Source organism: Vidua macroura, chromosome 5, assembly GCF_024509145.1.
Source record: "Vidua macroura isolate BioBank_ID:100142 chromosome 5, ASM2450914v1, whole genome shotgun sequence".
NCBI classification, from domain to species: Eukaryota; Metazoa; Chordata; class Aves; order Passeriformes; family Viduidae; genus Vidua; species Vidua macroura.
In genome coordinates this window covers 48124966-48149465 of record NC_071575.1, presented here as the reverse complement: position 1 = coordinate 48149465, position 24500 = coordinate 48124966, and the positions used below count along the sequence as shown (strand labels likewise).

The 24500-nt window shown below is 35.4% G+C and overlaps 1 protein-coding gene across 1 annotated transcript in view; it reads right to left on the bottom strand.

Annotated features, from left to right (window-relative positions):
- FOXP2 (forkhead box P2) overlaps positions 1-24500 on the bottom strand; it is a 403901-nt gene that overhangs the window by 269824 nt on the left and 109577 nt on the right. The window contains exon 5 of the mRNA XM_053977653.1: positions 14871-14954. The gene's annotated coding sequence lies outside the window, so the exon portion shown is untranslated. The remainder of the gene's footprint in view (positions 1-14870; positions 14955-24500) is intronic.

The window sequence follows — 24500 nt, the reverse complement described above, 5'->3', positions numbered from 1 at the left end:
TCTTCAAGACACAGAAGTATATTAAATAGTGAGTTAATTCAGTTGTACAGATGCCCGTAAAACACAGTCACATGCATTTCAGCAGGTAAGCACATGCATTGTCACAGATGGATTTACATGGTTGTAGCTAGGATTGTGCTATAGTTACTACACACTTCCTGCTCTCAAAAAACAGAGATTAAAGGTACCTCTAGTAGATGTACACAAACTGTGACTGTTATGCTAAGTACAAAACAATTTACATCATACAATATCACATAGTCATACTTCTATGATCATAATATCCTGACCATGGCTTTTGGTTTTCTGAGGTTTGGTCTTGTGGGGTTATTTCAGGTGTTTTAATTTGGGTTTGTTGGTTTTGTGGGTTGTTTTCTTTTTGGTTTTTTTTTTTTTTTTTTTTGTAGGTTAGGTGGGAGTGGGGAGGGAAATGTTTATTTGTGGGTTGTTTTGGGGTTTTCTTTTGAGGGAGGATGTTGGTTTTTGTTTGATGGTTAGATTTTTGAAAGGAAGAAGAATATTATGAGGATCTTCGTGAAATCTTACTTTTAAATTAATCCCATCCTGGTATCACACTGCAATTCCAGTTAAGTAGAATAAACAAATGCTTTTGACTTCAACAGATTATTAAAAAACAGATCAATTTTCTTAAAATTTCTGCAGTAAATTTCCTCTTAAATACCAGCATAAAAATACTTGTGGAAAAGGAAGTGAAAAACTCAAAACATAACATTTTCACCATGCGTGTACACCATGTGTTTTGAAGACAATATTTTCCAGTTGTGACAAAGTAAATCTTAAAGGAAAAGTCACAAATTCATGGCTATGGATTTTCCAAAAGCAGTTTTTAACCAAAGAGCAAAACAAGAGATGAAGAAACTATTCAACTTGGATACAATTTGGAGATCAGTGATCACAGTCCCTCTCTTCCAGTAAAGCAAAAACTGGTCAGACTTAAATACAAGGTTAATTTACTGCAAGCTTTACCTACATCTCTTGTTGCAGTGCACATTAACTATGGCTGTCAATGAATGTACATTATGTTATGGAGAGAAAACAACCAAGAAGTCTTACTTCACGAGTTTTCAAATTGTACAACTACCCTTTTTTTATGAAGATGGCTCTGCTAACTCATTTTTATGGGAGTTTTTATGTTTCTGGATACAAATTGTGATGACTTTCCTCTATTTGTCCTGAGCTTTATTTCTGAAGGAATTTTAGGGCTCTCAAGATTCTTTTCTCCTTTAATTGTGAAGGAAATTATTTTTATAAGAGGCCTTCCTTGTCCTCAACTCCAATTATGCAAATCTAATACTGCAAACTCCATTGCTTGTTGCTTCAAACAGATACAAAAAATAGACATTAATGTGTAATACTCCAGATTATTTTCTACATAAATACATGTTGTTTCCTTAACTCTATTTTTTAGCTCGAAATGGCATCATACAGAACAAACATTTATATTTGGCAAATGTGTCTGGATATCCTCCAAAATTTGATCTTAATTAATGCACTCCTTATTGCTTCCTTTAGTTCATAACAGGTCCAAAGGAGGTATGAAAAACACAATATTCATACCCCTCTGGAAGTTCTAGGAGACCTTTTGACCTCCAATATCCAGAGTGGGACAGGACTGACCCAGAACATAAGTGCACCTGCCTTTCCCTCTTGTTTTTGCTTTCCTGTCACTATGGGATATCAGAACAAAGAAAGTGATGCTCTGTGAACCTTGTCAGCATATATGTTTCACTGCAGAAACTTTCAGGAACACTGTCTGGAAAGAGCAAATTCAATTTCCGTACTCACACCTCTGCAAATTCTTCATAAAAATACTATGAAAACAAGTGATTTGTGACTGCTACCACAGATGTCTAGAATAGCATAGCATAGATTGGGTGAGGTCTTTTCCAGCCTTGGTGATCCTATGATTCCATAGGATAGCAGAGCAGAGGAGAGCATAGCACAGACTATTTTCAGTTGGAAGGGAACTTGCAACTATCCTCTAATCCAGCTTCCTGACCAATACAGGGCTGCCCAAAAGTTTAAATGTTATTAAGGATAGTGTAAACACTGACAGGCTTGGGACATGCACCACCATTCCAGGAAGCCTGCTTCAGTGTTTGACCAACCTGAAATGTCTCCAAATGTCCAGTTAGATACCCCAGGTGCAGCTTTGAAGTATTCCCACAAATCCTATCACTGGATTCCAGGGAGAAGTGATCAGCTGCTCCATCTCCCCTTCCCCTCCTTGGGAAGCTGTACAGAGCAATGAAGTCACCCCTCAGCCTCCTTTTCTCCAAACCTGATAAACCCAAAGTCCCTGGCCACTCATCATGGGACATTTCCTCCAGCCTGTTCACCAGTTTTGTTGCTCTCCTCTGGATGCATCCACAGACCATCAGATCCTCTTAAACTGAACACAGTATTCCAGAGTGTTGCTGTACTTTGTTGGTAATGAGCTCTTTACCCTAACATCTAAAGCACCTACCAAACTATAAAAGAAATTATTCCAAAATTAAATACTTATTATTTTACTTATTAAAATACTTATTAAAAACTTATTATTTTTCATCCAAAATGGACTTCACACTTCAGCCACATATTACATTAAGCTATTTACTGATAACAGGAAATGTGTATGGGCAAATAAATGCAAACAGCAACAAATGAATTCTGCTTTAACAAGAATGTCCTGGAAGAGATGACTATTGATATGTACAGTTCTAAAAGATGCTAAGTATATATAACAATTTACTTTAATTGTTAATGATTTTTTTTTACTTGATTTGCTGATCAGGTGAAAAATGTTGCACATATAGTAAAAGGAATGAAAAATCAGAAACACTGCCTTGAATTTCACACAATTTCATCTGACCTTGAACAATGCTGGTGCAAAGAACTCAGACAAATTAGATTTTACATTTACAAGAATTCCACAGCGTGAACATCTAAGAGTGTGAATGTCTCCTGACAATTTTTCCAGGTTGTTCTCAGAAACAGGTAAGAATTTCCTTGCTAAAACATCAATTGGCTCCCAATGGGAGTTACTTTAGGTAGGCCTGAGGAATAAGAAGCTTCAGAATTATGGCCTTTTCGTCACAGTACAGCAGCTCAGGAAAAAGGACAAGAGCAAGGGATTAAGGAAGCTTAGATATTGTTCACAATTCAAATTAATCTTTGAGTAGATGATGGGTTATAAGTGACAGATGAATAAGGGAGCAGAATTTTCAAGTAAATGTTGCTTCTGTCCCGCAGCAGGGAAGATTTGCTTAGCTGAAATGCAGTTTCCTCAGTGCAAGTGACTGATGCAAGGACAAACAACAAGGCATAAATTTAAGCTAAAAAGCTTACCTTTGTTAATAAAAGTTAAATATAGTTTTGTTTTTTTTAGTTTTTTAGCAGAAAGCTGGTAAGTCAAAAGAGCAAATCAAGCATGTAAAATTTGCAGAAGAAAAACAGCAACAAAGACCAGTGCTTGAGCACTCGTAGATGTCTCTTTCAGTCATTTGAAAAGCCCTTCTATCAATGGTAAGAAATCAGACAGACGTGCTCAAAGATTGCTCATCTATATTGGACAAGAGTAATACAATACACTCAGAAAAGCCTAAGTAAACATGAAGCATCCTATATGTAATTATCCTTTATACAATTAATTATAAATTATCATAATATTTTTTTAAAAATTCATAGATATTAAATTAGTCAATTAGGAACAATTCTCTGGAAGTGTGCATAAATATCTTTGACACAATGAATGAAAAAAAAGCTTCAAAACCCCACAAACATTAAACAACAACCCGAATCAGTTAAGACTAACCATACCTATTTAAAAATGCAGAAACCAAAAATGTGAATAATCTAAGCAATAGTGTCTATTGTATTTAGACAGCCTTTCATCATACCATGTGTTGGCGTGTCAAAGCAAAAATCTGTTTTAATAAGCATAATTACTTAAATAAATAAATGAAGATGGTCAGGACTGACTTTTAAAGCTAGCTGATTACATAGAGTAGGATAGCAGTATTTTCTTTTTTTATAAAGAGGTTTAAAATATTTTAATAATTTATGTTACAGGATTTTGTATTCCTGAGACGTAAATAAAACAATAAGTCTGTAAAGCTCAGAGAATAACTACATAAGCCATTTTACAAGGAGGATATACTTTTGCTTCTTTTCTATGAATGTATAAAGCTCTCCTTCAAGCTCTTACTAAATCTATTGATCTGTGAAACACAGAGCACTCCAGGGAGGCAATTCACTTGACGTTATATATCAAATGATGAGATGAATAATGATCATACCATTTGGTAATTAAACATCTTACAAATCTTCTAACTGACTGAACGTCAGAAAGGTCAAATGAGATCAAACCTATTTTTTGTTGGTTTTAATTTTTTTTGTATTTGCAACATAGAAGTTATATTTAACACTAACAATTATATTAAACAGCAAAACCAAATTATTGAACATGCTTTTCATTCCTATTAGGCAGTTTGAATACATAAGAGAAATATTTCTTTCATCCCATGGTCCTATTATAATCTTCATTTTTAATCTTACAGAGAAGTAACCACTCACCATATAGTGCAAATAACTAGCAAAGTTATTAGATTAAGGGAAATGAACAGCACATAGAGCAAATCTAAAATATATCAAAGCACTAAGAAATTTTAAAAAATCCTTGATAACTTCCTGTAAAGTTATAGGAAACTGACATTTGTTTAGATACCAAGTCCGTTTCAACATTTTGAAGAGACTAACACTGTTAACTTACATATTAATTTGGACATTTTAGCTATTATTGCATGATAATAATTTAAATGTCAGACACTAGAAATAAATCCAAAACATTTAATAAAGAAGACACCTCCACTGTAATTTCATGAACGATTTTGTCTTTTGCCTGTAAATTTTTAAATTGCAAAGGCAATCAAAAAGATGCACAGCAAAGATGGTTTTTACTACAGACTAACAAGTGAAAATCACTTGCCTCAATAGCTAACGCCCCTGTCAAACATGGTTTCTAGAAAAGACAGTATCTATTCACACACATCTTCAGCACAGCCTTGCAGGTTACCATAAATCAAGACCTTCATTGTCAGACAGAATAAATCCCTCCATCTTCCTGCAAGTTACCACCAGCCTTCACAGGCCAAATCACGTCCCAAATATTAAGGAGTATCTTAGGGTTTTTCCTGAATTACCTTCCTAGGAAATGAAGAAATCTTTATTAACTTAAGAAAATATTGAACATCTTTCTCAAAAACAATTTGGGACAGATCCAGTCAACTCTCACAAATACACAACTGCACAAACACACATGAAATAACTAAACACACCCAGTAACAGCCTCTATGTATGCGACATTCTGTCTTACAGAGGAGCAAACTAGCCACTCTCAAATATCCCAGTGTTGCTTCAGGTGCTTCTGCACAGCTAGAGCTAATCTGGAAAAGAGAGGTCTCTGGGGCGGAAGTTGAAAGAAAGAGAGGATTTTTACAGGGCATCTAAAGAAGTAATGCAGGAGGTGAATTTAGCCACCAGAGTTTTACTGGAGAGTCCCACGTCCATGCAGCAGACTGGCTACTACTATGGGACCTGAGAAGGATGTAGGAGATGACACCTTCATGATATCAACAGCCAGTTTCTCACAGTACTTTGTCTTTCCTTGTCTCGAGGTTGGGAACAGAGGTCAAGTTTGCAAAATGAAAAAGAGATCATTAAATCACATTCTCTGTCTTCTGGGATCTTTAAAGTATTGGACAGGGCATTCAAGTTCATTTTAAATAATAATTTAAAAACACTGTCCTATAAAATACATTCAGTCCATCCAATACATAGCTTTTTCAGGCCTAATCAACCAAATCAATTTAAAATACCTTTAATGAAAAAAAATTCTGAATTGCAAAAATAAAACAATATAAATGATAATTCTTCTTCAGATCTCCATTTCTAAAAATGTCCAAATATACAGTATTCAGAAAATTTTCTAGAGAGAGAGAAATAGCAAATACTCCTTCTTCTAAAAGCTCAGGAGGAAAATGTCACTTTACTGTAATAAACTGGACTATTCAATTATACTCTAAGGATAAGTAAATAACTATGGGACTTGCACAATAGAATAACTTCCCTTGGAAAAACAAATAAGCAGAAACAAATAAGCAAGTGCTCAGATCAAAGTTTAGGGGAATGTTACACGTGTGAATTAAGCACTGACCTGGGAAAAGATGTTCTGTGGAGGCTCAAGGGCTTAACATATGCTCACTTAGCAAACAGCTGCAGCAGTTAAGGCTGCTCCTTCCCTCTCCTTCCTTTCCCTACTGTTTGTTACCTTCCCTAGGCCAGAGCTGCCTGTTGCCACTCAAGAGCTGGCAAAAGGACCATACAAAATGACCACGTGTGTACCTTTAGTGCAGAACAAGGGGCATGGTGTAAACTTATGAATTTTCTATGGCATCAGCTGGGCATCCTTTCCACATTAATTTAGTTTCCTTTTTGACAGGTTGAAGAAGAGAAACAAGCAAAAATGCAAACACAAGTTCTGGTGGAGGGGCAATAAAGAATTTGGGAGAGAGGGAAAAGACATCTAGAACTGAAATACCTGTTCATTAAATAAGTATGTGCTTTAGTTAAAAGGTTTATCAATAGGGGTGAGTCTAATACTTCTACAGTGAAGATGAAAAATTTACCAATGGAAATGCTTATATTCCACATTCTTTATAACAGTATTGCTCAAAAAAGCAAATGTAAAATGATTCTGTCACGAGAGAAAACTTTAAATATTTTTCCATTCTTTAATTCAATTCAACATTTCAGCCTTATTTTAAAAAATAAAATAAATGCTGTCATTCCTTTAGTCCACTTAACCAGCAGAGAGAAACTGGCCTGAGGAAAAACTTCAGTAAAGAAGTTTGGTGGGTTTTTTGTTTGTTGCTTTTAGATATTTTTTGCTTTTTTGTATGTTTTTAAGAAGAAGGAATCTTAGAAATAAAACCATTTAAGAAGAAGGTGAGGGATGATGATGCAAAGATTACAAACCCTTGAATTTATCTTTTTTAAACAAGTAGCAACCATCAAATTTGAGAAAAAATACATCTACTTAAATCTAAAAGCGTTTGACTGGACTGAGTAGAAATTTTGTATATATTTATAGTTCTAATTCTTTATTAAGGGCTAAAAAAGAGAACTGGATTTGCATTACATCATGAAAATGTATCTTAGAGCAAAGAGTAACTAAGTAAAAATGAATGACAAATGGCCATGTGAGAAAATTTTAATCTTCAAAAGAAGGAAGTTAAATATTCAGCAACTTGATGGTAGCATGCAGATAATAAATACTAGTTTCAAATTAGCTGCAAAACATTTAAGACATAAGGTCACACGTCTTTGTCATAGCACTCTATCCATCTGTTCTAATTTGAAGTGTTTAGTAAATAGCTTCACCCAAATAAGACAGAATGACATTAGGCTGCAAATTTGATTACAGACAGGAACTATATATCTATATGTATCTTGACAGATCTAAAACAATATTTAATTTAGTTTCTCCCTCCAGTACAAAAGCACTGAGTTAAAATTACAGTCTATTTCCCATTAGCGCTGTTACCTATAAAACTATACTTAACCAAAGTATACAGATTCTAGAATTAAATTTCTGTATTTTACATACTGAGGTACCATGTCCCACACCTTATTCTTGAGAAGTGACATATATTGTGCAAACTATATCAAGCAGGTTTAACTTTGAAGCCTTTGATTACATTCCTGGTAGGCTTTTTTTTTTTTTTTTTTTTGCAAAACCTTCACTGGATTAGTCATAATTAAATGGATTTATATATAGGTACTCAAATCTATATGTTTATGTTTGGATGTAGGATCCGAACCACCACATGAACCAAAAAATATCGTGATTTACTTCCCTAGACAATTAAAGCAAACCAACCAAACAACATAAAAAAAAAGATATGCAGTTAAGCACAGTTTTCCCCACCAAATAACCAGTAAAAACCTGTATTCTAGAGGCTGCGACTGACAACAATTACCACTAAATAGCTGTTTTACAGACTACATTCAAAATTCTGAGGCCTAGTTCCTGAGGGACAGTGATCTCCATCCAGTTCCTTGATGACAACAGCCACATTAAAAAAAAAAAAATCATTACCTCTTTCTTTCCTAGATCCCAGAATGCATTTTCTAGAGAAGAGATCACTCCCCAAGACAGTTAACAAGTACCACTTACAAACACAAAACTCATTTAAAATCAGCTTTTTAGGGAGGCTAACTCTCAAAGCAATCAAATAAACATCTATTCCATTTTCAAGATCCCATTTATTTTCATAGAATTACATGTGATGCTATTTCTTCCATATGTAGTTACTTGTACTGAATTGCTTTCTTTATTGCCTACATTCATTTATATTTTTAATAAAGACTTAAAATAGCTAGTTCATAACATTTATCATAGAATGATTTCTCGATAAGGTAACTTCAAAAGCATGTCAAAAATATAGATAATTTTTTTTACTGTGTTTTTAAAGAACATAGGAAATAGTATCATGAAAATCAGAATTACTTCAGATACAGTCAAATAAGAGATCATGCTGAGAAAAACAGCACAAATAAGTTGTTCTGAGCAATATGGAAAACCACATTTGATTTTCTTAAGTTTTAGAGAAATCCCAAGTAAAGTAAACTACTGTTAAGGCTTCATTTTCTCTTGATAAAACCAGCTTTTATTCTGTCTAAATCAATCTATGCTGGAGTGCTCATGGGCCTCAGCATTTTTTCCCAAAGATTGTGTTAACAGCATAATGGCTTTACAATTTAACTTGAAAAACCTGAGAGAGAGAAAAGCCTACATAACACAGAAATGAGCAAGGATTCTTTGTCTTGGACCTCCTGTCACAGAAAAAAACCCAAAGCAATTCTATGTATATAATTAAAAGCAACTAAATTAATTTTCTCTGTTCCCTCCAAATGGCAAGACTTTCCAAGAACTTCAGAGATGGAAAATGAAAGGGTTAAACCAGGGATTTTTGGAAGAGTTGTGTTTTTTTCTATGCTGTCCTGAAGAAAGACAAAGCTGTTGATGACCTTTCTATCCCACTAAAGGAACAGAAAGAGTACCATAGGGTAAATGTTGAAATTTTAAGTCTGGAACTGCTTTGAGAGCGTTAAGAGTTTGGCCACATGCAGTCATCAGCATGGCAACAAGAGAAAAAAGACCTGGGGCCAATGTTCTGGTTTATAAGCACAACAGAGTAATTTTTGCTTTTAAAAATACATAGAGGATGTGAAAAAAAAAGAAGAGTATCATTCACGTTTCGTAGGTTTATTCACAGTCTTACTGAAAATATGATTTTGACCAATACCATCCCTGCCACTGCATACATCAGCACAACTAGCTGTGTATTCTGGCTAACATTTAACCTGGAAATCCATCCTTACTATGTTTTTTATAGGCTGTCAACTCACTCCTGCAGGTTATTTTCAAATAGCTCATTCATAATTTATTTCTTACCCAATATTAATGAAATCTCACTAGTATCCAATCTAAAAGTACAAACAGCACAATCTTTTACAATCAATTTCTTAAGTTTAAAAAATGAAATAAAATTGATACATAACATCCCTCTCCTCTCCACCCCCCAAAAAAGAACAGATTTTGTTTAAACATAAAGAAAACAGAAAAATTAGTATTGGATATTTAAATGTTTTCAAGTGGTAAACCAAGGCTGCATCTGCCAACTTTGCTGATATTTTTAAATTTATTTTGTATTTATTTCCTTTATTAACTCTGAGCTTGACATAATTTATTATACTAAACTAAAACACAGGTGTGTCTTGCTTTCTTGAAGAAGTGGTCCAACTAGTAAGAAGTGACTAGAAAGACCAATACTCATTTTTATCCAGATAAAAAAATTAGAGTCATATGTCATCTTTTGTGTCTTTAGACACATATTATTATGTATTATCTTATTTCTGAAAATAGCATGGACATACTACGATGCTTATCCACAGAAATTCTTTATAAAATTTTTATTTGAATATTTGGGAAGAAGAAGAAGAAGAATATTTGGGACTTGTTGACCATTATTCTGAGCAGTTTGTCAAAATAAGTTTAGCACCTCATAGTTCTTGTGTATTGTATTGCTATACTTTTAGAAATGTTAGGGCGTTTTTCAGCAACTTCATCTGTAATATTCAAAATTATGTCATTTAATGATTATTAAAAACCTATAAAAGCAACAACCTATTTTGCATTTCACAGAATCGTCTTCTCAAATACTAAACTCACCTTTATTTTTTTTGATTACATTTTAAGAGACTGGTTACCTATAACCACTCTCTTAAAGAAACAGAAGAAGTAAGAAAATAAAATCAGTATATCCATTACTTTTATATTAAAAATGATCCCCCTGTTTGAGAGAAGTAACAATTTAAATACCAATGGAAATGATATTTTCAACTATTATAATTTTGGTAAAAGCCAAACAGTGTAACAGCAAGCCAGTAGACACCTTTTCCTGGTATATTGTGCATAAAAAGTATTCCCATCTGTTTCAATGCTCAGGCTTTTTCATGGGCTTAAACCTGTCAAATTATTCCATTTGATTTCAGAGAATTCTCATATGGCAATCTATTTTATTTACTTTATCTTCAATAAAATGGTTGAGTGAGCATTAGCAACTATGAGACACAAGTTTCAATCAGTCCTCTGGCAAAGGCGTCAATCTACATTAGACCTACAGTGCTGTGAGCTGCAGCCAGAAAGCTGGAGTGAGACAGGGCAACAGTGAGTGAGTGAGCAAGACCTAATAAAGCAGCAGTGGAGAGAGAGAAAATTCCCCCCAGACACCACCATACACTGCTTATATAATGTGTGTGCCTAGTTCAACACACCAGTAGCTCCTTAATAAAGCTGACAGCTAAAAAGGAGATTCAGACTCCAACTTCATTCTACATGACAGCTACAGGAATGGTCCTCTGTTCTCAAGCAGGCCACGTTTAGAAACCTGAATTCAGTTCAGTTAAAAATTAAGAGTTCTCACCTCTCTCATTCATGTCACATAGGAAAAAGAATCATAAAATTATTAAGATGCACACCATTTTCTCCTCATTTTATACAGCTGAAAAAACCCATCAGGTTTCAACTAGCTTCTTCTTAAAAATTTCTGTGCTAGAAACCACAAAACAATCAGTGTATGTAAGCAATAACTCATTTTTCAAGACAGTATCATTAACAACTAATTCCAACAAATGTGGAGCATCACTCCTAGATGCCACAAAAATACCTCTCAAAGCACAAACTTTGCAATAACTGATGCAAGTTCGTATTTGATATGGGCTGTAAAAACCAGATTATTTCAACAGTGCTCTTCCCAGGAAATCAGACTATTAAGACTGCACTTACTATTTAGCTGAATTGAAAAGCTGGCCAGTTTAAATCCATAGTTTGGTGTTATATATAATCATAGCAAAAATTTACTGCCTCATATTTCCAGATCACAAATTCAATTCCATCAATGTGCACTACTTTTTGACAAAAGTTGACTTCAGGTTCCCCCCAGATCACCAATTTATAGCTATTCAAAATCACCCTGGAAAGATAATTCAAAATTCTGTGATAAATAAGGTCTCTATTCTAATACAATTCCATTAAAGCATAAAGTACTGTTTATGTTTCAGATTCTTCCTGTTAGAAACCATATTAAAGACAAAGCCCATCAAACTCCATCTAATTATTTCTTGCAAACCAGATACCATCTTTTTCTTTCAGCACCATGCTGTATACCCTCCTTTCATTCACTTATGGAAGTAAAACTCCTTTGCCTTCTGACCAGACATGTGAAAGACTTCCTTGTGGACAAAGTTAATGCCAGTCCATTATGCAGCTAGTGGAAAACATATCTTGCACATGTTGGTCACCAACATGGTCACCAGCAATGAGTCCTTACACAATGCTTGAGAGAATTTCAGTTCAGATGCAAGATACCTATATGAGATACTCTTCTGTACTAATCTAACAGTATAATTATGCTTGCCCTCTACAAAATAAACATATGCATATAGACTGAACATTTAATAGTATAGAAAATGTCTGCATATGCATGTACATGAGCTGTGATGTTTCAAGTTGTTGTTTCCTGTAGTACCAAAAAGAAACAGGAATGAGCACAATGAGCTCCTCTTCTCTAACGCAGACAACACAGAAGAGCTAGATCAATTTAATAATCCTTAATACCAGAATTCATTAAGCTTTTTTTTCAAAGCCTAAGTAACTCAGAAAACATAGATGTAAATGCATCACTAACGGTCTCAAAACTGTCGAAGTCATCAGTCAGAAAACAGAACATTTTTTCTCTGCTTTCACATTTCTCTGAGCTCTGTCACAGTTTTGCTAAAACTTACTCCTAAAAAGTTAAGTGTTCCATTGAGAGGATAAAAACCAAACAGATTTTTTCTCTCTGTTGACTAAAAATGTATTCATAATTGCAATTTTATTTTTATGCATATCTATCACTACATTTATAACTGAATCTCAGTTTTCCATCATTTCAGACACAGCAGATCCTGCCATAAAAGAACCTATTAATTCTAAATACCATACTGAAGAACTAGCATTCAAAATGTACTACTGTTTCCTCATTGACTGCAAAAACATTCCTTCTCCACTTTCACATACTGCAAGAAAAAGAGACCAATGCTAAAAAGGCCAAAAAGATTTTTGTTTCCTTTACAGAAAGCATTTTTTATAGAATATATTTAACTTAAAGTTATGGAAGAAAATAATGGAGGAAGCAGAATAGCAGTTACTTTCTTTCATATGCCTTAAGTTTCAGACATACTGGAATTCAATAAAAATATACTGCCAAAAAATCAGAGATGCACAAGCCACTTATACTACATTTTGGCCATTATTTGTCAGAACACAGTAAACTTCCAGAGAATATATCCTTTAAAAACAAAAACACTCTTGCTGACTCGACAGATTTCAACTGGAGTTTCTATCAAACTCCAGTTTCTATCAGTTTTCCAAAATATTGGCACTATCAAAAAACTATCTAACATAACTACAGGTACACCATTCAGACATGTACAAATAAATATCTGACAGAAATCCAGCCACATTTCCATTGCTACATAGAAAGCAAAGAATCTGATATTTCTTACCATTTTTTTTCTGCTGAAGAATGAAAGAAAGAACACTTTTGAAAATAAACATATTACTACATACTAACATATAGTCATATAAAGTTTTGCACATGTTACCAGGAATATCTACAGTTTCCCTGTATAGTGCTGTATATCCTTTGACTTACAACACTGCTACACCTAACCTTTCTTCTTTTCTGGCTTCACCATACTCACACTATAGCCTTCCAGCCAGTGCCTTAACTCCTTGCAAAAAAGTGAAGTTAAATCGGAATTAAGGAATTTTCCTTTCTTATTACCCAGTGAAGACAGTCACAGTGAAACACATACCAGAACAGTCTTCTTTTACACTACTTTGAACAAGGTTGAAAAGGGCTGTGCTTCCTCACAGAGGGTAAAACATCAAAAAATTTGTTATAAACATAGTTTCAGAACTAATTTGTGTCATCATCATTAACTCCCGTGGAACAGCTTCTTTTTCTTTCCTTCCAGAGGCATCAATACATTAAGATGGATATACCAATATTATGGAGTACATAGGTATATCAGAATATCTTGTAATACTTTAGCAGCTACTGCACATGGCATATTATTTGTATTTACATATTTTTTTCTACTTCCTAGTGTACACAGAATTTGGCCTGCTTTCTGTTATGAAAAGTTTGTTGTACCCTGTTGAAATCTGTATCTTAAAAATATAGTATCAGGCCCAATTGACCATATTTTGCAATTTATATGTTAAAATATTGCCTAAAAATTTAGAATCTGAGAAGTTCTGGGAATATTCTCAAAAAAATTGATACCTCCGTAAAATATGAACAACTGCAACACTCAACATACAGATTTTTATTTTTTTTTTGTTGCAATAGCAATTATGAAAAATCCAAAATAAATGTGACTGCCTTGCTAAGCTCTCATCTTACACTAATTCCTTCAGGATCTCCTTTTCCAGTCGAAGTTAAAAAGACCTGTAAGCCACTTGTACATTATTCACTGAAGATAGCTGTGAAGGTCTGGTGCAAACCGGTTAGGGTAGGGGCTGAGGAACCCCTTTGGGGGTTCTCTCCCAAATTTGCCCTTAACCAGGGCAGCAAGGTATTCAGTGCAGGCATGCCAAGGCCCAGCGGCACCATACCCACTGACAGTGTGGTGTACCAGGCAGGTTCAGCCTGTTACCACACAAAGCAGTTGAAACAAGGTTTGACCTCATGGTCCTTGACATCATGGAATTCCTAGTTACCAGAGGAATAAAGATCATCCCAATTTCAAGAAACTGGGAATATCCAAACTCAGGGATTCTTCACTATTTATTATAGTGTATTTGCCTTTTTAAATTTTATTTTTCAGAAGAAATACAATCTACAACAGTTTTCAAAACCAATCAGCTTAAGTATCATACTCCTAATACAGCTGATGTAATGACACTGTACAGTGTAAGTTAAGTCCAGAGTTCCAGAGACCTTGGTGATAGAACCATGGTTTCACCTATTTTCATGGCAGAAGCTGAAAAAGTATGTAGGGAAATCCTAAATGAATCATATATTGTCCGCTATCTAGTCATAACACAAGCAGTCACACATGTCAGTGAATCAGGGAAAGCAGAGACCAGCTATTTAAATTTGGATTGGTAAGCAAGAACAGCAATTCTGGAACAAAAGGAAGTTGCAAAAAAAAAAAAAATCCTCTTTGATTTGTGATGATTAACTTGTACTCACCTGCTTCTTCTAAGCCTCAAAAAGACCTTTTAACTTCAACCTTGAACTGAAGTGATGTCCAAGATCAATTCTAGTATCACAATCCTGACAAAACAGAGAGAAATGTTTACAGCTATTTAGAATAATGTAACAAAACCAACATAGAATCTGGCTTTATCATTCCCTTTAATTTGTTCTCTTAATAAGTAGTAAGCTTAAATGTAGTCCACAAAGAAATATAATTGTTCACTAAGTTTCTTCCTTGCAGCAGAGTGACAGCTAAGGCATCACTCAAATTCTAGTCCTGTATTTTTATTCTATTTTTATTATTATGGTACCCAAGGGCAACCAAAAGGAAGTCTTCCCTGAAGTAGTTTGTTTCAGGCAGAGAACTGCACACAATATCACTACCAGTAAGTTCACAAGGTCATCTGAAGGAAGGGACAGAAGCTGGGAGACAGCATGCCAATAAAATTTAAATCTGTATGTATGTTAGGAAGGACAAAAGGACAAGCAAAAAGAAAAAAAAAAAAAAAACAAAACCAGCTTTCAAGCTGAGACTGGAAGACTGCAATGAAGAGAGAAGGTTGGACAAGGCAGAAGAAATAAAGAATAACCAGGTCTGTATAATACTTAGATTACATCTAAGCCTGAGCACTTTTCTCTTACCTGAAATCAACTGGCAGAAAAAATCCTCCATCTATGTAGGATGTAGGATAATCCTACACCTATGTAACATAGTCACATATGCTCTGAAACAGAAGAGTTACATAAAAATTGTCTAATGGAGGTGATCAAATATATGTCTGGGAATTTTCTGGAACAATGTTAGTTTGCAAAGACATTAACTGTGACAGAGACATGGAAATATTTCCAGGCATTGTTTAATTTACTAATATAGACATGGGCTTAATGCCTGAAACTCTGCTATCTCTGAAGTAGATCCTACTAGCCTCTCGATGGTGCCTCCTGGCAATTCTCTCTTGCTGACAAGGTCAGACAGAAGCAGGCTGAAGAGTAAAATGGATGTAGAATTTTTTTAAGAAAAGGCTGCTTTCCCACAGTTTAAGAAAAAAAAATCTGTGTTCCAACTGGCATTATTAATACACACTTTGTTACAAGATGTTTGGGCATTTAAAAGAGCTGCAGTTCTAACTTCTTCCTTTGTTTGTAGAGTGTAACAAAACCTGCTGGGAAGGTCGAAGTTCCTAGAAAACTGAAAGCTACCTGGCAGCCTCTGTAGTAGAGCAAGTGAAGAAGGGAGAGCAAAGAATGACAGGCTGGAGAAATAAACACTACATGAAACCCCTGCACAGTAGGACAGCACTGGGAAATGAGAAGGATATCTGATGAGCTTAATACAAAGCAAAAAAGAGAAGAAAATGTTAAAAAACAGGGAAAGAACCTAAGGCAAATACGAGGAGGTGATGGTGGGTGGCAATTCATAAAAGTTTTCAGAAAGTAAAATGTGTGTCAATGAAACTTTGCTTGATGGTCATGTGGTCACCCTGGATCCACAATGTAAATGTCCAACCAACAGAGTGAAAAGCATTCATTTCACTGACCTATTTCCCATTAAAAGGTTGCAGTTTTGCCTCTAAATAGCTATGCCTCTGTCTTTGAAGTTTCTTGTGCACCTGAATTCTAGACCTAAATACACATTACAGTTATTTCTTCAACACTACATCTTGTTGACAGATAATATGTAAGCCTCAAATGTGAATATTCTGTATTTCTCTTTTTTCCTGTACTCCACTACACCAAAATATTTCATATCATCAGTTTTCCTAGCTTGGAGTATATTAAACATCACATAGTGCTTCACCTCAGAAATAAAGCCAGGACAATCAGTTATTATACATGAAATCTTGTACCAAAACATGATCCATTTTGTTAAGACACAGCCTTTTCAGAAGAAATTCTTCATTATAGTATTTTTTGGTAATTAGTCTTAATATGAAAAAAAAACACAATCATTAATCTCAATGATTATAATTTTACTTGGTCTATTTCTGGATTTCTATACTTCTTCAGAAATCAGTAAGAAATATTTAAAGTGGTGAGGATGACACAAAGTAGGTGTGACAGGTCACAGACAGATAGCAGGTCTACCTACCAATTCTTTTTTTAACTGTGTAAATTTTCATCTTTAGAATCTTATTTATTGACTTCTGTTTCATTTATGCCACATTTCAGTGTGGTTTACCTGACAAAGGCAGAAGACTCCTAAAAAATAATATTATGTCTGTTATAAACTGATTTGCTTTGATTTTTGTTACCGTCCTAAAATCTGGATCTGAATCATTGCAGTTATTCTGGTCTAACACCAACATTTCTCTGCTTTCCACCTGAGCTAGAAGATTCCATCCCTTGGGCCCCAGCAGGTAAAGCTTTAATTGTTTACCTATCCCCTACCGACAGTGTTTACAGAGATACATTCCCATTCTTCAATATCTAACAATTGCACCTGAAATCCATCTGAACCTTAAAAATTTACAAATTCATAGACCTTGTTAACCAAAGCTTTAAAAGCATCCTGACAGAATGTTAATTGTCATAGTTGTGTCAGAAATCCCTAGAATATTTAATTCAAAATGAAAGTCAAATTCATTCCTGGATGAAGACTTAGAAACTTGACTTAAATAAATACAATACCCATGTGCTGCAAGCTATTTCTTTAACTCATTCATTTACTTGCTGCAATCACCTCTTAGCTTATTCCACATTTAGATCACAAATCATTAGGATAACTTTACCTGTTATGTGTTTGTACACTGCCTCTAAGACAATATTTTGGTTTGAGACTACGTGCTTTTATTCTTTATCCTGCCTTATTGGTGGTCTTTGGAATTTTTTAAAATGTAAATAACCCCACCAAAGTGTACTACAGCACATAAGCATTTCTCCTATTTGATAGACCAAGTTGCCATGATGTGTCACTATTTCAGGTAAGACTGGCTTGTTCAGATTTCTTCTATAGTAAAAATGGTTCAAACTCCATTACTGCTTGAAGTGGGTATTTGTATAAAATATTCTAATGAAGCACTACTCACCAAAGCATGCAAGAAAATTTTAGAGCCTGGTTGAGGGCTATCTATAGGTATTATTAGGTATGCTTGTTTTGAATCAGATTGGTCGAGTCAAAATCACCATTGGTTTCACTAAAGCAAAAATTACTTGCTAAAGAGACTGTCTAGTATTTTAAAGACAAACATTCACTGGTATCTGTACCTTCCAAATCTCTATAATATAGGACTCACACAATTAAAAAAACCTCTTAATTCATAGGACTTCTGAGCGAGTCTTAAATTGCTCTATGTTAATGGGATGTCCTGAACTTTATTTGAAAATATATCACTTACATACAATCTATAATGTATATCTTCTAAAAGTATGAAAAAGTGTAAATTTACCTAACAGTCAGACTATGTATTTTAATTATATTAAAACTACTTCAACACATTCATTTGTTCATTATTCATACAAAAAAATATTATTTTTGAAGAATATTATATAAATTGCAGAATTGCAAAAAGTAGAGACACCTCCTTTCTTCCTGATTCCAGAAATTCACATTTCTGTGATAGAAAGATACTCAGAAACTCGTAACCAGATGAGCACTACTGAATGCCATTATAATTAACAAAAGCATGCAAAATGAATTAGTAGTTATGTTTACAATCAGTCCAAAGCTAAATGAACTAATGAAAAGACCTTCATACTACCATGATTTCATCAGCTAATTTTTACATCCTATTTTACATTACTACTTAGACAAATGAAAGCTGGCTTATATTATCAGTGTGTCCAAATAGAAGTTCTGTGGTGCTGGGAGAAGCATATATTTTTTCATTTGGCACAGAGAAAATAATGAATTCCTATATGATTCTTGAGCTGTCAAGCTTCCCCAACTACATATTTTCCAAATTTTTCAATGCTATGTACTTGTTATGGTTCACATTATATTCTATACCACAAAAATTATTCTTGAATCTTTACAACATGGAATTTCCTACACAAAACACCCATACTCCATTAATCTATAAAACATGTAACTGTGCAAAGAAGTAAGCTAAGGATAATAATAAAATTTACAAAAAATAATTAAAAATCTAATATGAAATGCCCTGGAAATTGCCTGGTGACAGAAAAATGTCCACATGGACTAAATGCATCATCTACTTCCAGTATGTTCCATCCACTGTCCAACTGATGCACAGGTTACATATAACTCATCTTGGGGAAGAGGGGCTGGAGGGAGATGTTCTTCCATTTAGGTCCTACTTGTCCTAAAGATTAATAGGACACCGATTACCTGTACCTATCAAAGCACACTGGAGAAAATGGGGACAGTGCCAATGAATGGGAAGCCTGGAGTGATGGAAAAATCATCCCTCTGTCTTTTCTTCCAAAATATCCACAGCAACGTTGTCTGAATAGTTGGATATACAAACTAAACCATCCCTGAGGCAGGTCTAACTTGCTTGACTTACCCTTATATGATAGATAACCTGTGTTGACACTAATCTTATAAGTATGCATGATACCAATATCATATTTATAGAGATTTCTATCCAGTGTACACAAATATCATACCTTACTTTATCCTCAGGCATGTCTGTCTTTCTTCTGAAAACATATAATTTATTCTAAGACAACTCTGAGAAAAACCAATTTCCACTTGTTGAATTTTTTTATTATAATAAACTGCAACAGTCTACATTAATTGGGGGAGAAAAATATAAACAAAAAATGAAAGCAATTAACTATTCCTAAAGAGTTAGTTCTACAATATCACTAACACAATGGCACTGCAGTCTTGTGAATTGCTTACAGAATTATGATGTCTTTCTCCCTTTTTCTCCTGTGATGTGATTAGAAGGGATTCAGAAATACTATCAGATAAGAATGTAGAACAGCTTTAGAAAGTAGTATCTCATCAGTGCACATATATGGTGATCATCCTGAGTTGTCTAACATATCTAGTTTGTTCCTGTAAGGAGACATATGTATAGATTTATAATCCACTAACACATAAAGTCAAAATGGACCTGATCCTTCTGCCATGATGCACCATATCACAGACTCTCCCACTCACAAAGTGGTTTACAGGTAGCAGCTGCATAAAGCTGCAACTTTAGACTGGGTCTAAAGACTAGACTTTGTACATTAAACAGATGCATCTCCAAAACTTTCAAAAAAGGTGATTCCACAACCTGGTTTCCCTAGGCAACCATTTCAGTTGCATAATTATCCTTCTACCGAAAATATTTTCCCTTAATATTGAATCAAAAGCTTCACACGAGTCCCATGCATTCCAGTTGTTGCTTTGCATAAAGGGCAACCCTCACCCCCCTTTTTCTGCCTAAGCTTGCATCCATCCATCACTAAATCCCAATTTTCTAGTTGTTCTGCCACTTGGCATTCCAATGATATCATCATTCTGGATCTGCATGTGGAAGTCTAGATCCTCCTGTTTCTTTCCCACCAGCAAGAATCTTTACTAAATAAATATATTGAAAATTCAACAAAACCAACAACAAAACATAGAAAATTAAAGAGTCACACAACTTTCAGGGAGAAAAAGAAACACCAAACTGTGTGAAGTCCACACCTACAAATAACACAGAACAGAAAACCAAATACACACACACTCCTTGAGCTCCGAAAGACCGAAAGAAAACAGACTAAAAAAATTATGGTGAATAAGCCAAACTAACTGTGAAAAAAAAGGAACATGGAAAAAAAACCAAACACAAAGCAGGCAAACAAAAAAGAAGTTCCAAGATAATCCACCTGTGCAGCCTCAATCTCCTGCCAAAAATGTCACAATAAAAATAAAGACAGGAAATTGTCCCACCAATTGCCGTCATCTCCATTACCTGACTGCAGAATCTCAAAGTATATGTTTTCTACTTTGGCTGAACAGCAGGGAACTCCCTCATCAACACAGAGCTTCCTTGGGGCTTCCATAGCCTTAACACATCCTCAGTTTGGGCACCTCAAGAACTGCTTACATTGCTTAGGAAGTTGCTTCAATACTGGTATGACCACCACAGTTAGTTAGAGATAATTGTTGCAAACTAAATGTCCAGAAGATGACTGGATCCTTGCAGAGATCCCTATCCTAAACCCAAAATTTGACATGAGTTCTGTCTTTTGCAAAGAAGAACAGAATTAGAACAGAATTATGTCCTTGAGTTCTTCTCAGAGACCCTGCCTGGTGACCTGAGTGATAGGTCTCTCCAGAGGATGCTGATCACACATCTCCATCATCGTTTCTTGATTTCTTATTCAGAGCTACACTGGTCTGCGGAGGGAAAATCCTTACACATAGGCGAGTCCTCCCTACAGGCACAGCAAGTCTTCAGCTATGCTATATTTTGATATAGACCACTTCAGATTACTGGGCAAGCTCAAGGATTCCTTTTTTGTTTCTTTCCACTCATTAGAGAATGGCTGCTCATGGTTACCACATCCATCTGGCAGTTAACAGTCCATTCATGTAAACAACCCAGAGACTCCCTTTCAGCAACAGCTGAGGTAGATGATGTCAAGAAAGACATAGGATATAAATATAACGCATGCTCTGGACCAACCCCTACAGACACCTAAGAAACAGAACACCTTTGTAACACTGAAAAATGTCCCTATAAATGTGGCAGATAAATATTAGGGCTGTTGGATATTTCTGCCTGTCTTGTACAAGCACATGACATATCAGGGTATGACTCAAAGTAAACTTCTAGCCACAGTCAATAACTGCTTTGATGTAGATTGGAATCTATGCCCTTGAAAGGGCAACAAAAGCCAAAAAAACTCTACCACTATTTCAAAGAGGGTCACTGAATAAAAATGAGTAAGCTTGTTACAAGGAAGAAAAAAGAATCGGCTGCAAAAGTCACATTTTTACAGGTGGCACAGAGACTGATTAAAGACACCTTTTGCAAGCTCAAAAGAAATGCATACAACCTATCAAAAAAGACTGAGAAAATCCAGAGAAGGGAGCTGTCACGAACAAATGGGATGAAGGAGGCTATTAGAAATAAAAAGGCATCCTTGTAAAAGCTTCAAGTTGTGTCCAAGTAAGGAAAACAGAAAGGATTGTAATCTTCGGAAGGCTTTAACATAAAACAGGGTCAGAGGCCTGCAGGGACCAGCAGCTCCCTACAGGCTGGAGGCCAGAAGTTGTGGGGGTTGTCCATGGTCAGAGCGGGACCTTGCTGCCCTTGGCCAGGGAGAACAGCAGTCCAAGGGGTAGCTGGGGGCAGCCCTAGGCCACAGCACACCAGCCACCCCAGCAGACATGGCTAAGGCTGAGGTCAGAATCAGGCTTAGTGAGGAGCCTCCCACAGACAGCCATCTAGGGGCTCCTGCTGAGGCTGGCAGAAAGCAGGGGCCACTAAAATCTGGGGGTTTATCCACTCCAGAGGAGACTGGAGAAGTTAATAGGCCAGATATCCTCCCCAAAGAAATGCATGAGAGGATGTGCCTTAAACTGAAGCGACATTAGAGAACATGAGAAAAAAAAAAAAATGAGCTATAACAGATTATTAGACTGGCGTGCATCCCATCAACAACTCTAAAGGGACTTGAGAATCAAACACCTGAACTTACAATAGAAAAACGCCTGCTTCAAATTGTCTTAAAATCAAATGAAGGTGGCAAATATGCAATCAATCCTAAAAAATCTAGAGAAGGTCCAGGAAGCTACAGATCAGTACACATGGAGTGCACACTAGGCAACTTTCTACAGGCTACAATAAAGTTTATGTGTATGTCAATATAAATGACATGCTGTTTAGGAATCAACATTCCAGTATGGAACTGGAAGACACACTTTGGATTATCTCAGTGTTTTTGAGAAGTTACTGAGAACATGGACAAATGAGATCCACTTGTAAGTTATGTATTTCCAAAAATCATTTTACAAGCTCCCTTACCCGAAGTCTCTAAAAGAAATAAACAAACAAACAAAAAAAAACCTTTGTACTGCTAAAAAATTTAAAAATTAAAAATGTTAAAAAATAGAATATTAGGAATAAGAATAAATGACAGTTTGCAGTATTTCCCAGAAGGATATGACAGACTCATTACTAAGGTTAGGAAGGATCTCCAAGATCACCAAGTCCAACTTTTTTCCAAACATTACTGTGCCAACTAAACAACGGTGGCAACAACATAGCACCAAGTGCTATGTCCAGGCATTTCCTGAACACCTCCAGTAACAGTGACTCCATCACTTCCCTAGACAGCTCATTACAAATCTTGGACATCTTTTGCATGAAAAAATTCCTCCTGACATCCAGCCTGAACCTCCCCTGGTGCAGCTTGAGGCAATTTCCCCTAGTCCTGTCACTGCTTGCCTGGCAAAAGAGGCTGATCCCCACATGGCCACAACCTCATTTCAAGCAGCTGTTAGGATGGTCAGGCATTGGAATAAATTGCCCAGGGAGGTGCTTGACTCCTCGTACCTGGAAGGACATTTGGGTCTGGCACTGGGTGATGTGGTTTAGTGGTTAAGGGGTTACAGTGCTAGTGCTGAATGGCAGTTGGACTGGACAATCTTAAAGATCTCTTCCAAAAATTATCATTCTATGATTCTAAGAAATTTGAATTCAGTTTTTGAAAATACAATGTATGCAGGATCCAAATGTTGCCTGCAACTTTTGGAAACTGACTCACATACCTGCAGAACTTCAATACAACTCTTCACACCCAGTAGGATTCTGTAGGTGATCCCACACTAAATATATAGGTATCTTCTACAACTATTTTTTAATTACCTTTTGGACAATACTGTTAAAGAATCAAAACAGCTTATCCTAGTGATTTAAACCAAATGGCGAAATCCGAAGAAAGAGGGATCAAATTTTCCTAAGATAATAAAGTGTGTTTCTTCATAAAGAAGCAAAGCTGAAGAGGGACTTTTCACAAGGGTATGTAGTGATAGGTCAAGAGGCAATGGCTTGAAACTGAAACAAGGTAGATTTACATTACATATATGGAAGAAACTCTTTACTGCAAGAGGGGTGAGACACCGGATCAGGTTGCTCAGAGAATTTGTGGCTGCCCTGTTCCAGGAAATATTCAAAGCCAGGTTTGATGATACTTCAAGCAACTTGGTCTAGCGATAGGTGTCCCTGTCGATGGCAGGGGGTTGGAACTAGAGGATCTTCAAGGTCCCTTCCACCCAAACCATATTAAATTCTGTGAAGGGTCTACAAATGAGTTCAATCCCTTTAACAGATTCAAAAAACCCACCAGTTTTCTAACAAATTATGGGTTCAGGTTATTTTAGACATTTATACTAGTTCTCATTTCTGCATTAACTTTCATAATAAATTACAAAATTCTCTTAACAACCTCCTGCACTGTATGATGTACACGTTGCTCATGAAACATAAAACATCTATCTGACACATACAAATCAAAACATAATGGGAATGTAGATAGCTTTTATATTTTAAAAGCAGTAAATTATCTTGGACATTTATTATTTTTATGCTTATCTTGTGACTTTCTTCAACCCATCAATTTCACATGAATAAAATTACCCCCTTACAAACAGCTTCAGGCATACAAATTCAATATAAAATAAATACAGTAAAATATTGATAAGCTAAATTATGTAGCTTTTCTTTCCAAAAT